Source organism: Thalassophryne amazonica, chromosome 23 (assembly GCF_902500255.1).
Source record: "Thalassophryne amazonica chromosome 23, fThaAma1.1, whole genome shotgun sequence".
Lineage (NCBI taxonomy): Eukaryota > Metazoa > Chordata > Actinopteri > Batrachoidiformes > Batrachoididae > Thalassophryne > Thalassophryne amazonica.
In genome coordinates, this window is record NC_047125.1 from 9836968 (window position 1) to 9855167 (window position 18200).

The following is an 18200-nucleotide window of genomic DNA, read 5'->3' on the forward strand; positions in this document are numbered from 1 at the left end:
CTAAATGAGTCAAATGTACACGTTTGTTGTCTTGCTGACTTGAGGTGTTTTTCTGTCAGAAGTTAATACTTTAAAGCGGAGCACGGAGTTAGCTAGCTCGCTAGTTAGCAGTCAGCTAGCTCACTGTGTCCGCGTACATGAGACAACGATGTTACTTTAACACAAGTTTAGACACAATCTTCGGTGTTAAAGTGTACTTCCCACCAATGTAAAAGGAACGTTAAACGGTGCTTTCAAGCAGACTACAGTCACAAAAACACTTACCATCCGTCGCTTCCAAGCCGAGTCGCGGTCATTCTGCCTCCCGTTGCTCGCCGGTCGGTGTCCGTAAACAGCGTTCCTGCGGTCGAACCGTTTCCAGCCCTTTTACGGTCCGACCTACTCCGGTCATTGTGGTCCTTTAATCAGTTTTAAGCTTTTTCAGCTGTTCTCTGAGTTGATGTAATGTCCGGTGAGCCGAGTGCGGCCTCATTTCGGATCGCTTCATCCACTCTGTATTTTCTCATCCGCCACCAAACATAAACGTCCGCAGCTCATCCACAGACCACGGTGTGGTTTTGTGCGAGTATAAAAAAAAAAAAAAAAAACTCGCCGTGAAACGAAAGAAAACGACGGTCGCTGTGACTATTTAAAAATGGCGGGTTTTGATTTTCCTCTCGGACGGCGCACTTTGTAGTATCGGCTCAGCTCGCTTGGAACCGCTCCCGAGCAGATACTAAAAAAACCTACCCGGTACTAAAAACTACCCTAATGGAAAAACGAAAAAACCGAGTAGAGTCCGAACCGAGTAGTGCTACTACTTTTTGTGAAGTGGAAAAGCGCCTTTTGTGATTGGCTCGCTGTCGGGCTACCTCGTTCCTGGTTGGAGGAATGTCGAGGCGTAATGCGTGATTTCGTCATGAGCCAGCGTATGGCGTGATTTCGTCATTGTCAAAATGGCTGCCTGATTCGTTCAGCCCGACAACGACTAGCTTCCGAAGCTATAGTTAGCTATTTGCAAACTAAAAAAAAAAAAAAAAAAAATCTCAGACACAGTTTAAGATTCACTCTGGTAAGTCTCTAACTTGTTTCTTAAGTGGTTCCAGAGCCACAAAATCGGAAGAAGGCGGATTAGCGCAGAAAGTCACATAGCTGAGAGTGGCTAACGTTATAAAAAAAGCACAGCGCGTAAAGAAGAAATAGTGTTAAGAAGCGCGTTAAAGTGTTGGATGCTGTTTTCAAGCCTGAAGTTCGCTGATGCAGAGCAGGTTTGTTCCCTAAACTTCACTTTGGACCGACACTGTAAAAACGCAAAATCTTATCAAATATATTTGTCTGCTTCACCGAACAGTGTTTTTCTCTATTGAAAAATATTGAAGTTTGAAATACTGTAAAAATTGAAGATTCAATTAGGCAATGTTATTTTAATAATTTTCTTCAGGGGTATGATTTCATAAAAAAAAAATGTTTACACAAAAGATATTTATTCTCCTGACTTATGTGGCGCTGACAACATACATGTATTAAATTGCAATTATAAATATACTGAGAGTTTTAATGACTATAATAAAACACTTTAATTCAATTAAAATAGATACTTATGCTATGTACAATGTAGAAATATTCATTATAGACCTCTAATTATAAATAAACAACAATTAGTAACAGTTCACAGTATTTCTATATTTCTAATGTTCATTATAGTACCTGCTATTATGAATAAGCAACAAATTGCTAACAGTTCATACTATTTCTGTGTGTGTGTGTGTGTGTGTATAAAATATAAATTTGATTCTTACTTTGAGATTTGTAATCGGTGTCACAACAATATAGAAGCTGGTGCATGTGTCAGATTTCACCTGCTTCAGTTACTTTTACGACTATCTGAAGAATACAGGATTACTGCACAGGGTATAAGTGTACGACCCCCCCCTTTTCTTTTCTTGCTTGCTTTGAAGGATTACATCAAAACTATTTCACGGGATTGTGACCAAATTTGCCCCGCAGATAGATATTGGAAGACTCTACTGAATTTTGGAGGTGATGTGGATCCATATTGGTAGACATCAGAAATCTCTGATTGCTCTTGTGTATATTATTTTTTATATAGTATTGTTTAAAAAAAAATCAGTTTTATTATAGCAGGGGTGGTGGCCAAGTGGTTAATGCACTTGGTTTTCAAATCCACCCCTGCCACATTTCTTCATGTAATGTGGAGTTGCGTCAGGAAGGGCATCTGGTGTAAAACCTGTGCCAATTCAACATGCACATCCACCTTGGATTTGCTGTGGCGACCCTGAGTGCAAACAAGGGAGCAGCAGAGGGACTTAATATTATCACTTATCAGGGCTGTGAAAACTCAGCGGATCTGCGGAATTCTGCACATTTCATCATTGGGGGGGGGGTTAGTGTTGTACTCTGTGATTGTCACTGAGTTTATAAAATGCCTATCGCAAAGTGTTCTTTTTTACAACATTGTGCAAGTTTTAGAAATCCGTGAACACTGATCTGTATAATAGATACAGCTCAGTGCCTGTGGATCCGCAGAGGAAAAATGCCTCACTCAAAGCGTGGCTGTTACATTTGTCGTAAAGCGGGACTGGTTGGTTGCTACAGTGACGTTGTTTGCCTCCTGCTACAAGACGCTGTTCTTAAGCTAAAAGTAGCATGTGGGGCAGCAGTGCAACCCAGAAAGGAACCATGCTGCCACAAGGAATTATATCTACCTGAAATTTAACTTGTGAAGTGATTTTGGTCATACTTTAAGTGTAATAAGATTTTGTATCAAAATGAGACAAATACTTGTAAGATTTTGTTTTTCCAGTGAACTGCCACATCAAATTTATACCTGTTAGTTTATGTTGAATTTATTATAGAATCAACACCATGTCAGCAAAACATTCAAGATTCAAGATTGTCTTTATTCTCTATCAAAACACTCTGAAATGCTGTGTGAAATGAAATTATGTTGCATAAGTCCACCATAACAGAGAACTATCACCTTCAGCAGCCATAATACTTAATCTCGAGCTGCTTAAACTTTATAGAAGTATAAATCTAGGATCATTTAAATATGCACTTCTTTTGGGCTTGTAATGTAGCAACCACACATTCCAAAAAATGCACACATTTTGCACATTATTTTCCTTCAGATAGAACAGAGTAACAGCCTGTTACACTGCTGCCTGAAAAAATTATGCTGGATTTGGGCCATTAGATTGTTTTTGAGGGTGTGTAATGGGAAAATGGTCATTTCTCTATGTTGATTGTGAACTCTGGTTCTGATTTAGAAGCAGTGTGTCCACTATTTATTCATCAACCTCTGTCAAAGCCATTTAAAGATGTCAGTTGTGACTCATCTTTTAAAGTCACTAAACGGGATTCTTTTCTGTTGTTGCGGGCAGAAGCGAGAATCGTTCACCGCTTCCCACAGTATTCGTTTGTCATTGACATGCCTTTTTTGTTGGGCAGCCAATGACGCGTTTCTCTGGCGTGAACTGAACCATTAATATGTCTCACTTCACTGGTTTGTAAGCTGAATTTATTGTCCCTCCTGTAAAGGAAAATAACAATAATAATGTCCTCTGCTCCGTGTGTGTTGTGGGATTTGCTGTGGCTCTCTGCTGTGTGTAGTTGGAAGGATGATCATTACGGAATCAATACCTTCAAAGCGAATCACCGTTTAAATCAAAAAGACACTTCTTTCCAAACATTGTAAAAGAGACAACAAACTACAACTGACTGAAACTGTTTTTTTCCCCAAAATGAGACATACTCTGTTCTGTGGGAGAGAATTCAGCATGCACAGCCATGCAGCGGGTGCTACAGATGCAAGTGTTGTAGGGGCGACCAGAGCATTGTCCCCCAGAAAAATTTTAAATTCATAACCCTCTGAAACACTATTGCTTGCATTTTGAGGGCCAGATTTTGTGAAGTAAGCCATAATTTTTAAAAATCTTTGTTACAGCTTTACTTTAAGCCAAAAAGAAACGAGGCATCAGGTCAAAACACAGTAGAGCAGGATAGGCAACCTGTTCCAGAAAGAGCCATGAGGGTGCAGGTTTTCTTTGCAGCCACTGACTCCACCAGGGTGATTAACTGATTCCATCTGCTCAAAGTGATATTAATCAGTAAAATCACCTGGTGGAGTCAGTGGCTACAAAGAAAACCTGCACCCTCATGGCTCTTTCTGGAAGCAGGTTGCCTACCCCTGCAGTAGAGTGTAGAAATATGTGACGGGCATCAGGTCAAAACACAGTAGAGTGTAGAAATGTGTGACAGGAGCATCAGATCTGCTAATTTATACACAGCATTTTCAAAAGAAAATCCTTACAAATGGCTTTTTTTACTTCAAGAGTAAGTTCTGATTACTGTACATTTTGAAGTTAAAAAAACATTTCTTGCATTTAAAAACTTGTAATTAAATTAGTTTTAAGAAAAATCTTAAGAGATCTTTGTGAATTAAACCATATCTTATCTGTTGTTATTGTTGCAGATGAGATGATTTTTTTGATTGACATTATAAGAACCTTTGGCATTTATTTTCAGACAAATAAAATGGCATGAAAGTAATATGTACATTTTTAAGTCTGGTAGATTCATTAATTCATGTCTAGATTTCAACCAGGAAAAAAGACACTGTAAATATAATATTTATTATAAACACAACAGGAGATGATGATACAGTGTGTCTGTTAGGATTAAGATTTCTAAATGTGACATAAACCTCATATTTTTTTATTTAGTCACTTCAGCATTTAATTTTGTCCTCATTGACTATGTGATTGATTTTAATGTTGTAATCAGTACATAGTAATTACTAAAATATGATTGACTATTCTTGTGATTGTGAATGATTTGAAATTATGCACAAAGGGGTGGGGCTTCTACCTGTGCGAATGTCTTATTGACTAAACTTTGACTTTAGGGACTTGTTTATTGATTCATTCATTAATGTTAAAATATAAAAGGAAACAGCTTTTTTCAAGTAATAAAATAGTTGCTTTTTAAAGAGCCTTTGTTTATTTAGAAGCATAGCAGCAGGTGTGGGTTTCAGAGATGAACAGGTGAGCTGGGCCGTCAGCACATTTTACCAGACGTCTCCTCTGAAGCTTTGACCTGTTGGAGTTTTTGGAGACATTTTCCTCACATTTTGAAGTGCAGAGATGTTCTCTTCAGGTTTTGGTATATTTAGACTTACAAAGAAGGACTTTTAGAAGCCCATAATGCTAATGCTTTTGGGGGGGGGGGGGGGGGGGGTGCCTAAGCAGCCCACGTTCCCTCTGCTTTTTAAAGGTGATTCTTCTCAGAACCCTGCAGTTGGAAGGAATCTGTCACAGAACTGCACACCTGCACCAAAGGGCTCTGGTGCCATCTGAGGGCAGGAAAGCAAACAGATTGTGACAGGGTTGTTTTGAGTCCCTGATGATGTTTTTTTGCCCTTGACAGTGTTGTTTGGTAAGCTCTCCAATAGGTGGCAGTGTGACCCCATTAGTCCTCTCAAGCTGACCGTCCTACTCTGGGACTTTTCCTCTGAGGCACTGTTACTCTCATGCCAAAGAGAGTTGCTGCTTGTTAATACACTTTCATTGGTTCCCCTGTAAAGGTGGTGAGGACCGATGGACTGAAGTGGGCCTTTTTCATTCTCCTAAAAAAAATATAGGCATTGGTCGGCTTTTTTAATGAGGAAGTATGCAGGGACCAGGTTAGGCAGTCGATCACATGACATCAGGCAGACTGTTTTATGATGGACTTTGGAGGTTCCTTGTGAGTCACTGTTTGACTTTGTGTGAAATAAATGGTTACTTAGGGAGACTCCATTGAGGAGGATGACTTAATTTGTGCCGCAACATCAGCTATGACACTTTGGCCATCTGCAGCATTTCTCTGGTCATGCTCCAGAGTGCGGACGACAGTGTTGAGGACCCCAGTAACTGGAAAAAGGCAAAGAGACATGCCCAAATATCACTAGATGGCTACTTTTTTAACAAGTTTGATGGAGTGGTGCAGCCACATGGGGGGTGCAGCCAGTACATTCTGAGTGCCGGTCCCAAGCCCGGATAAATGAGAGGGTTGCGTCAGAAGGGCATCCGGCGTAAAACAAGCCACCCAACTATGCAGACTCGAACCGAATTCCCATACCGGATCGGTTCGCGGCCCGGGTTAACAACGTCCGCCACCGGTGCTATTGCCCAACAGGGTGCCGGTGGAAATTGGGCTACTGCTGGGCGAAGACGACGAAGAAGAGGAGGAAAACGTTGCCACGAAACAGCGGGAGAGAAGAAAAACTAGAAGGGTGGAAATGAGAGTGGGGACTTTGAATGTTGGTAGTATGACTGGTAAAGGGGAGAGAGCTGGCTGATATGATGGAGAGGAGAAAAGTAGACATAGTGTGTGTGCAAGAAACCAAGTGGAAGGGAAATAAGAGCAGGAGCATCGGCGTGGGGTACAAGTTGTTGTACCATGGTGAGGACAGGATGAGAAATGGTGTTGGGGTCAGTTTAAAGGAAGAGTATGTAAAAGTGAAGTTAAGCGAGTGTCTGACAGTGTGATGAGTGTGAAGTTGGAAATTGAAGGGGTGATGATGAATATCATCAGTGCATATGCCCCACAGGTAGGTTGTGAGATGAAGGAGAAAGAAGATTTCTGGAGTGTGTTAGATGAGGTGGTGGAGAGTGTGCCCAAGCATGAAAGAGTGGTGATAGGAGCAGACTTCGGTGGGCATGTTGGTGAAGGGAACAGAGGTGATGAGGAAGTAATGGGTAGATATGTATCAAGGATAGGAATGGGGAAGGACAGATGGTAGTTGATTTTGCAAAAAGGATGGAAATGGCTGTGGTGAATACCTACTTTAAGAAAAGGGAGGAGCACAGGGTAACATATAAGAGTGGAGGAAGGTGCCACAGGTGGACTACATTCTTTATAGGAGATGCAAGCTAAAAGAAATCACAGACTGTAAGGTGGTAGCAGGAGAGAGTGTCACTAGACAGCATAGGATGGTTGTTTGTAGGATGACTTTAGAGGTAAAGAAGAAGAAGAGAGTGAGAGCTCAACAAAGGATCAGATGGTGGAAGCTGAAGGAGGAAGACTGTTGTGTGAAATTTAGTGAGCAGGTGAGAGAAGCACTGGTTGGAGGGGAAGCAATTTTGGACACTGGAAAAGTACTGCAGATGTCGTGAGGGAGACAGCTAGGGCAGTACTGGGTATGACATCTGGACAGTGGAAGGAAGACAAGGAGACTTGGTGGTGGAATGAAGAGGTCCAGGAAAGCATAAGGAGAAAGAGGTTGGCGAAAAGTTTTGGGATAGTCGGAGAGATGAAGAAAGTAGACAGGAGTACAAGGAGATGCAGCGTAAGGCGAAAAGAGAGTGGCAAAAGCAAAGGAAAAGGCATATTACGAACTGTACAAGAAGTTGAATAGTAAGGAAGGAGAAAAGGAATTGTACCGATTGGCCAGACAAAGGGACAGAGCTGGAAAGGATGTGCAGCAAGTTAGGGTGGTAAAAGATGCACATGGTAATGTGCTGACAAGTGAGGAGTGTGTGCTGATAAGGTGGAGGGAATATTTTGAAGAGCTGATGAATAAAGAAAATGAGCGAGAGAAAAGGCTGGATGATGTGGTGAGAGTAAATCAGGAAGTACAAGAGATTAGCAAGGAAGAAGTGAGGGCTGCTATGAAGAGGATGAAGAGTGGAAAGGCAGTTGGTCCAGATGACATTCCAGTGGAGGCATGGAAATGTCTAGGAGAGATGGCAGTAGAGTTTCTAACCAGATTGTTTAATAAAATCTTGGAAAGTGAGAGGATGCCTGAGGAGTGGAGACGAAGTGTGCTGGTTCCTATTTTCAAGAACAAGGGTGATGTGCAGAGCTGCAGTAACTACAGAGGCATAAAGCTGATCAGCCACAGCATGAAGTTATGGGAAAGAGTAGTAGAAGCTAGGCTTAGAAAACAGGTGAAGATCTGTGAGCAGCAATATGGTTTCATGCCGAGAAAGAGCACTACAGATGCAATGTTTGCTCTGAGAATACTGTTGGAAAAGTACAGAGAAGGACAGAAAGAGTTACATTGTGTGTTGGTGGACTTAGAAAAGCTTATGATAGGGTGCCAAGAGAAGAGTTGTGGTATTGTATGAGGAAGTCTGGAGTGGCAGAGAAGTATGTTAGGGTAGTGCAGGACATGTACAAGAATAGTGTGACAGCGGTGAGATGCGCAGTCGGAATGACAGACTCATTCAAGGTGGAGGTGGGATTACACCAAGGATCAGCTCTGAGTCCTTTCTTGTTTGCAGTGGTGATTGACAGGTTGATGGATGAGATCAGACAGGAGTCCCCATGGACTGTGATGTTTGCAGAGGACATTGTGATCTGTAGTGAGAGTAGAGAGCAAGTTGAGTCTAGTCTGGAGAAGTGGAGATATGCTTTGGAGAGAAGGGGAATGAAAGTCAGTAGAAGCAAGGCTGAGTACATGTGTGTGAATGAGAGGGAGCCCAGTGGAATAGTGCAGTCACACGGAGTAGAAGTGGTGAAAGTAGATGAGTTTAAATATTTGGGGTCAACTGTTCAAAGTAATGGAGAGTGTGGTAGAGAGGTGAAGAAGAGAGTGCAGGCAGGATGGAGTGGGTGGAGAAAGGTGGCAGGAGTGATTTGTGACCGAAGAATATCAGCAAGAGTGAAGGGGAAAGTTTACAAAACAGTAGTGAGACCAGCTATGTTGTATGGTTTAGAGACGGTGGCACTAACAAAAAGACAGGAGGCAGAGCTGGAGGTGGCAGAGCTGAAGATGTTGAGATTCTCTTTGGGAGTGACAAGAATGGACAAGATTAGGAATGAAGTCAGAGAGGTGAGATTGAGATGGTTTGGACATGTGCAGAGGAGGGACCCAGTATATATAGGGAGAAGGATGCTGAGGATGGATCCACCAGGCAGGAGGAGAAGAGGGAGACCAAAGAGGAGGTTCATGGATGTGCTGAGAGAGGACATGCAGGTGGTTGGTGCGACAGAGGAAGATACAGAGGACAGGGTGAGATGGAAACGATTGATTTGCTGTGGCGACCCCTAACGGGAACAGCCGAAAGACAAAGAAGAAGGTGGCTTTGCAGATTTGTTAATAACCAGGATCCAGTGCAGTTCATTACTGTTGTGGAAGCAGCAATATAAAATACCAGCACATGCTCCCAAACCTGAACTGAATTCCTTAGTATGCTGTAGTTGGGTCACTGACATGCCAATCTAATGCTTTATCTTAATGTTTTTCTGAATTTTATTCATTTAAATTCTTCCTTGCAGACATGCAGCAGCTGTTGGCGAGTAAAGAAGAAGTTCTCCCTGAGCAGCAGGAAGGGAATCTGTGTTTGTACGAGATGGGCACTGAGCTTCCAATCATTAAAGAGGAACAGGAGGAACTCTGGGTAAGTTAAAGAAGAAGTTCTCCCTGAGCAGCAGGAAGGGAATCTGTGTTTGTACGAGATGGGCACTGAGCTTCCAATCATTAAAGAGGAACAGGAGGAACTCTGGGTAAGTCAGAAGGGAAAGCAGCTTCATGAGCTGGGGGAGGCTGGTATCACTCAGGACTTGTTCACATTGCCAACCCGAATCCTTCATTCATTCATTTTCCTTCATTCACTGGTTATCTGTGTCTTGGTTGCGGTGGAGGAGACCCAACAGCTCATCCCACACTTTCCTATCCTTGACCACATCCTCTAACACATCCTGGGGGATCCAGAGGCATTCCCAAGCCAGCTAGGAGATATAATCCCTCCAGCATGTCCTGGGTCTTCCCCTGGGCCTACCACCATTTGGACGTACCTGGAAGATCTCCCTAGAAAGTAGACCTGGGGTTTTCCTCAGCAGATGCCCGAACCACGTCGGCTGGGTACTTTCAGTATGAAGAAGCAGTGGCTTAACTCCAAGTCCCTCCTGCGTAGTTGAGGTTCTCACCCTGTCCTAGAGTGTAAATACCCAACATAAGAACCTCATTTTCACACCTTGTACCTTGTTCTTTCAGTCATTACCCATAGTTCATGATCATAGTTGAGGATAGGAGCATAAATCAACTGGTAAATCGAGAGTCTCACCTTTTGACTCAGGTTCTTCCTCACAACTACGGTCTGGCATGACATTGGCAGGACCTCACATGCTGTCCCAATCCATCTCCCGATCTCACGCTCCATCTTACTCACTTGTGAAGAAGACCCAGAGATACTTGAACTCCACTTGGGGCAGTAACTGCCTCCTGACCCAGAGAGGACAATCCGCCCTTTTCCGATAGAGGATCATGGTCTCAGACTTGGAGGTGCTGACATTCATCCCAGTTGCTTCAGACTCTGCCCCAAACCTGCTCAATGCACATCGGAGGTAACTGTCTGATGAACCACATCATCCATAAAAAGCAGAGATGGAATTCTGAGGTCACCAAACTAGACACCCTCCAGTCCCCGACTGCGCCTTTTAATCACATTCATGAACATCATGAACAAGATTGGTGACAGCGGATAGCCGTGGCGGAGTAAAACACCCACCGCAAACAGATCCAATGTGATGCAGAGAATGTAGACGCGGGTTCTTCTTTGGTCACGCGGTTTGTAGCAGTTTTGGTACCCATACTGTCATAGCGCCTTGTGGTACATGGTTGTACGTCTTTTCCAAGTTCACAAAAGTCATGGAGACTGGTTGGACATACTGCCAAGACTTTTCCAATATCCTTGCCACTGTAAAGAGCTGCTCCACCGTTCCATGACCAGGACAGAACCTGCATTGCTCCTCCTGAATCTGAGGTTCGACTTATTGTCTAAGTCTCCTCTCTCGTAACCCAACATAGGTTTTCCCAGGGAGGCTGAGTAGTGTGAGTCTGTTATAATTGGAACACACTCTTCTGTCCCCTTTTTGGATTACCTCTGTGACTTCCGCAAGGGTAATTGCACCAGATCTGTCAGAGTGTTCCATCAATACCTTCTCAACGGATGGCATGTCAGTAGGGTTGAGGAGATCCTTAAAGTGTTCTTTCCACCGCCTGTTTGTTATTCTCCTAAGTCCAGTTCAGCAGCTCTCCTTTCTCATTGAACACAGCCTGGGCTACAAACTGCCTCCCTTTCATGAGTTGTCTGACAGTTTGCCAGAACCGCTTGGAGGCTGACCAAAAGCCCCTATCCAAACTCCTCCCACACCCAAGTTTTTATTTCAGCAACCACTGAGGCTGCAGTCCTTCTGGCTTGCCAGTACCCACCCAATGATTCCGGTGACCTCTGTGCCAACCAGGCATGAAAGGCATCCTTCTTCAGCCCGGTGGCTTCCCTTGCCACAGGTATGCACCAGTGGGTTCTTGGGTTGCTGCCACGACAAGTGCTGACAACCGTCTGGTCACAGCTCAAACCAGCTGTCTCAACGTGGGAGGCCTTGAACATGGACCACACTGTTTCCATGTCCCTGACCTCCCTTGGAATGTGGGGGAAGTTTCTTTGGATGTTTAAGTTGAAGGCCTTTTGGGTGGGTTCTTCCACCAAACATTCTAGCCCAAATCTGATTTTTATTTTATCCAGACTGTTTTTAGATTTTATTGAATTATTTTTGGTCATCTGAATGACAAAGAACCACAAGTCTTTCTATAATCAGTCAGAGGTCTGTGTGAGTAACAGAGTGCAGCAGTCATGTGTCTCTTTACATATGTGTGACTGCATTACAAAAGTAATTGATGTGGATCAGAGTTAAATGTGGATTGTCAGACAGACACACAGATTGCATCTGATCACTTGCTATATACATAATGTGGACAGTCAATGAGTGACATCAGATTTGAATCTCTCTTTCTCTGAAGAGTGAAGATGAAGAAAAACCACAGTCATCACAGCTTCATCAAAGCCAAAGAGATGAAGTGGAGCTTCTTTACAACAACTCAACCGAACACAGAACAGTGAAAACAGAAGCTCATGGAGACGACTGTGGAGGATCAGAACCAGCCAACAACTCAGGTCCACGCAGACACTTAAAACCATGTATTGGTAAGTGTGAAATCTGGGATTGACTCAATTTACATCATCCAACGTAAAATAACTTTTTTGTCCTTTTCATCAGTGAATGTCTAAATATATAAAATGGTCAGTTTAGGCTCAAACCAAAGAGTGAGTGTGTTGTTTTTATTGTTTGTGATTAGAGCACGTATTCAGTTCATGGAGTCAGTGAGTGGGTCTGCAAAAGTAACTATAAAAGTCTATAAAAACTAAGCTATATTCAGCTCTTACATGTTTGAGATCTGATAGATACAGGTGAAGACCAGTGAACCTGCTATTTTGAACAATGTTGATGCATTTTAACATACTTAATGACCATCTGATAAAGATGTGATTGCTGCTGCTGATTGGACAGTGAAATACTGGCCTCTAGTGGTGAGACTGTAGCACTAATCACAGGGTCCTGGTGGCCACAGTTGCTTCTGTTTATCTACAACATGTAGGTTGTCATTCACTTGGCTCCAGTGTGGGAGCCTGGTCCCCTTAGAGTGCTTTGGGTGCTGTTGGCGCTCGCCATGACACGTCGTCCTGCAGCCTATTTGCCCGCTTCTGTTGTGGGGTTTCACATCTTGTCTGTTGTTGGAACTTGGGGCCTGTGTCCTTTATCAGTGTTGCTTTGCTCCAGTCTCTATAGAGTGGTTGGGTGCACCCTTTCATTGTGTGGTTGCTTTGTGGTTTCTTTCGTCACCCCCACCACCACCAACAACAATGGTAACACTTGTGGGCTCTTGGAAGAATGTTGTTTATAAAAATATGACATATTTTTCAGTGTTTTTAGTGTAAATTATTACATTAAATTCAGTGTTTTTTCTTCTTATTTTGGCTGAAACGATTATTCGAGTAACTTGAATAATTCGATTACAAAGAATGTTCGAGGCAAATTCTGTGCCTCGAAGCTCCATTTAACGTTGTAGTACATATGCCAGGCCTGTGTGTGGCGGTGTAACATCTGCAGAAGAAGACTAGAGCATGCACATAAGCCGTGTAAATGCTAATCAAACTCAAAGCTTTATTGTCATATGCACAGTAAAGAAACATGTTTCCCTGCACAATGAAATTCTTACTTTGCCACCGAATGCCAAAAAGAAAAGTCTCTGAAAATGGAGGCAGCTCTCCTGTGGACTCTGCGGTGGTAAATGCTCTGCAGAGAGGGTTGTGGTGTCCAGATGACCTTAGATGCAGTTTTTACCAGTCTCTGCAGGCGTTTGCGGTCCTTCACAGTTGAGCTGCCATACCACACAGTGATGCAGGTGGTGAAGATGGACTCAATAATGCAGCTGTAGAAGTTGCTGAGGATCTTGGGTGATATGCCAAATTTCTTCAGCCTCCTCAGAAAGTACAGCCGCTGTTGAGCCCTCCTCACCACCAGTGTGATGTTCAGTGTCCAGGTGAGGTCATCACTGATGTGGACCCCCAAATATTTAAAGCTGCTCACCCTCTCCACTTCAAGGTCTCGGATAAACAGTGGCTGATGAGGTACCCTCTTCTTCCTCATGTCTATTATCATCTTCTTGGTCTTGTCTGTGTTGAGAATGAGGTTGTTGTCCCCACACCATGTTACCAGACTGTACACCTCCCTCCTGTAGGCCGCTTTGTCCCCACCAGTGGTACATCCTGTCACTGCAGTGTCGTCAGCAAACTTCAGGATGGTGTTGTCAGGTTGGGAGGCAACACAGTCATGGGTGAATAAGCTGTAGAGAATAGGGCTAAGGACACAGCCCTGTGAGGTTCCAGTGTTAGTGGTGATACTGGCTGAAGTCCTGTTCCCAATCCTGACAGACTGAGGCCTTGCCTGTCAGGAAATCCAGTCACAAAAGGTGGGGTGAAGTCCAAGTACTGACAGTTTGTGAGTGAGTTTGTGGCGAGACAACCGTGTTAAAAGCAGAACTGTAGTCAGTAAAGAGTATCCTGATGTAGGAGTCTTTATTTTCCAAGTGAGAGAGGGAAATGTGAAGAGCAGCTGCAATGGCATCGGAGGTGGACCTATTGTGCCTGTAGGCGTACTGCAAGGGATCAGTAGTATCTGGTATACTGCTCTGAATGTGGGCCAGTACCACTCTCTCAAAGTACTTCATAATGATTGGAGTGAGTGCCACTGTCTGAAAATCATTCAGGCAAATTGGGGGATGCTTCTTAGGTTGTGGAACAATGGTGGTGGTCTTGTAACAGGTGGGAATGATGCCTTGACTGAGGGAAAGGTTGAAAATGAATGTAAGAACATCAGCCACCTTGTTAGCCCAACTCTGAGGGCGCATCCGGGTATAATTGTCTGGCCCGACAGCTTTCCGGGGCTGGATGCTCCTCAGGGCTTTAAGTACCTGTGCTGGTGGAATGACAAGCTGGGAGGAGGGAGGTGAGTGGCTAAAGTGACTGAGGTGTGTATATATTCTGAGGTAATTGGGGAGGGACTCTCAAAGTGTTTGTTAAACACATTGAGGTCATCTGACAGGCTGCCTGAGGAACTAATATGGATGGTTCTAGATCCAGTCCTAAAGTCTGTGATGTGGTCCAGGCATTGTCACATCCTCCTGGGATCAGCATGAGAGTAGAAATCCTCCGTCCTGGCTCTATGCTGTCTTTTTGCCGCTCTTATGGCTTTCTCCAGTCTGTACTGCACAGCTTTGTACTCAGCTTCATTGCCAGATCTAAATGCAGTCAATCGAGCACGCAGCAAGTGCTGTACATCCCTGTTAACCCAGGGCTCTTGGTTGGGAAACTTCCTGACTCGTATGGTGGGCATGATGTTCTCTACACACGTGCTAATGTACCCAGCCACATACGGGGTACATTAGCATAGTCCTCTACACTAACAGAGGAGTCTTCCCGTGTGGCTGCAACTCGAAACACATCCCAGTCTGTTGTAGCAAAACAGTCCTGCAGAGTGCTCTCGGCCTCTAATCAATTTAGCATCAAAAGCTAAAGCTTTTCAACATGACAGAATTAAATAAAGCCTTTTAAGAGAGAGAGTCCACGCTGATCATCTGAAATAGTTTACTGCACATTTAAAGTGAAGCAGTGTGTTTGTGTATTTTTCTCTCAGTACTCCCCTCACACCGGGTGAGTCACAGCTCCGTCCCTGGCCGCACTGACAAACAGTCTCTGAAAGATCCTCTCCGCAAAAGTCCACTTTCTTCTGTGTTTTGCTCAGACTCGCACTTAATTTTCGCTTTTTTGGGCAGCACACAACGTTTCACAAATAGGGATGGGACCGAGCCAATCCCAAATTGGTATCGGGTTCTGATACCGACAGAATTCGCATATTGGAAAATACCGATCCAACCTGCGACATTTTCCAATACTGGAGAAGAGCCACTGTGAATCCTCTCAACTACTGTTGTTTGCTCTCTGCTTGTTTACTGCCAAGTGGGAGTAGGGGGAGATTTTCTGAAGCCGGGCTGATTGAGAGAGCTCTCTTCCACAGTGTTCTAGCTGTGGTTAGTGGCAAATTTCTGCTCAGCTCTCGGGTTCAAATTGTCTGCTTGTTGAGCACAGATTTTCTGAAAAATTAACTGAATTGTTGCTTGCATGTTCAACCTCCAACTGAAATGCATCTGCTGAATTGCAGAGAAAGAGGGATAAAAAAAAAAATCACAAGGGGACCCAGTCCACCAACCTTTATTAAAAAAAAAAAAAAAAAAAAAAAAAAACCTCAAATTACAAGTTCAGGAAAAAACAAAACAAAGCCACATTCCATCACCATTTCAGCAATACGTCAAGACTTTGGCGCAGCAACATCATGCCATTGCTTAGAGTCCTGGATTATTGATGTTTAAAAACGCAAAAGTACTTTTCACCCGATTACTCGATTAATCGCCAGAATAATCGATATAACTTGATTCCTAAAATGATCAATAGCTGCAGCCCTACTTCTTATTTTAATGTTTGACATTATTACCTCCCCCAACAAAGTTGGATGTTTTCACACCTGTTTGTCTGTCTGTTTGTTTGTATACAGCCTGTAACCCACAGTTTTTCATATGTTATTTTTTTCTTTTTTACAAAGGATTCATATCCTGATAGGCAAGAACTGATTCAGTTTTCAAGGTCCAAGGTCAGAGTCAGGAAAATGGTGAAAATGGGAAAAATCCCATTAAATGAATTTTCAAGAATTCATAACTCTGTCAAAAAAGCTCAGATGTCTTATGTAGGATGGTGTCCTTTACCGACTGACAAAGTCTGGTCCGGATCTGATCTGGATTACAGGTTTTGTGGCCTTTCAAATGTAACATTGAAAATCCCATTTAATGTATATTTTACATTCTTAATCAAATGTGCCCCAATCCCTGTCATATTTGAAAATAAGGTGCAGCCTAGCACTCACTATCACCTGACAAAGTTTGATCAGGATCTGATTTGGATTGTGGATTTTGTTGACATTTGAATTTAATATTGAAAACCATTTGTATATTTTGCATTATATCTCAATCAAAAGTCCCTGAGTACCCCATTGTAAACACGGGACAAAGCGTGTCTGAGACCCCCTCCCCGGTTAAGGCTGGGTTTCAACTGTTTTACAAAGAATGCTTCCTTGACACCTCTCTCAAACCATTTCTTCTCTCTGGCTAAGATTTTAACTTCCTTGTCCTCAAATGTGTAGTTAGTGTCTTTCAGGTGGAGATGAACTACAGACTGAGGTCCACTGGCACCCTCTCTGCAGTGCTGGTATAGCCTTTTGTGTAAAGGTCGCTTAGTCTCACCTATGTAGTGTTCATTACAATTTTCCTGACATCTGATAGAATACACTACATTGCTCTGTTTGTAACTAGGGATCCTGTCCTTAGGGTGAACTAATTTCTGTCTCAAGGTGTTAACCGGTTTAAAGTAAACTGGGATTTTGTGCTGTCTGAAGATCCTCTGTAGTTTTTCCCTTACTCCTGCTAAATAAGGGAGAGACACTCTTCTTCTTGTCTCCATCTCCTGTCTGTCTGGTCTCTTTGTTTTCTGGGACTTCTGCACTTTGTCCAGGGACCATCGTGGGTACCCACATACTGTGAGGGCTTTCCGTACAAGTTGTTGTTCTTTAGCCCTTCCCTCTGCAGTTGTGGGCAGAAGATTTTTTATCATTGTTGTTCAGTAGGAAACATTAAATCCTAAATTTAGTGCTTTTCCATCAGGCACCTTATTGGGCAGCAAGGGCCCTTGAAGCAAACCTGTTGCTTTTTACTCCTTTTTTCTCAATTTTTCCCTGCTAAACATTAAAGAGCATGTATCTGTGAGTAATACCTTTTTATGATAAACTGACCTGTTATGGTCTTCTGAAACGTTGATAGATGTACTGTATAACATAGACAGGAGCGATGCTAACGCGTTAGCGTGTCTGTGGCATTTTCAGTGTTAAAGTTAGCATTAAGCTGTTCCCATCTCAGCACGTTTGTGTGCATTTGTTTTAAACTTGAATGTTTGGACACTGCTTTAACTCCTCACCCACAGTTTTTTTTTTTTTTAACTTTAAGAAGAGTGAGTTAGTATGGTCTTGACAGTGACATTATGAATCTTTGTGCAACACTGACATCCTTTCAGAGCACCTTCAGCCACAGACTGAAACCACTGAGGTGCACCACAGAATGCCACAGGTGGTCTTTCCTACCTGTGGCAGTCAGACTGTATAATTCCAACCCCCTCTGCAGGATGCATACATAATGAACAGAGTTATTCAGTTACTCAGAGTTCTGTGCAATATTGTCAAATATCTTGTGCAGATGTCTTTAAAAAAAAGCATTGCTCACTGTGTACTGTCACTGTTTCGGTGCTCTGGCAAATTTCTTTTGGTATAAATAGTTATTGTTACCTTATTCTTTCTTGGGTCACACTCAACACTATGCAGCTTAATCTATGTTTTAATGAATGATGTTCTAAATGTTATCAATTTCACTGCTTTTTTGCAGACATGCAGGAGTTGTTGCTGATTGAAGACATTCTCCCTGAACAGCAGAAATGGAATCTGAGTGTTGACCAGGAAGACATTAAAGAGGAACAAGAAAAACTCTGGGTCATTCAGCAGGGACAGCAGCTTCACCAGCTGGAGGACGCGGATATCACTGAGACCCCTTTCACTGTTGTCCTTGTGAAGAGTGAAATTGATGATGAAAAACCACAGACATCACAGATTCATCAAAGTCAAAGTGATGACGGCACAGAGGCCGAGCCTGTAGCCAGCTGCTCAAGCTGGCTACAGGCTCAGCACAGGATGCTAAAAGCACACGCTGATGTAGAGGAGTA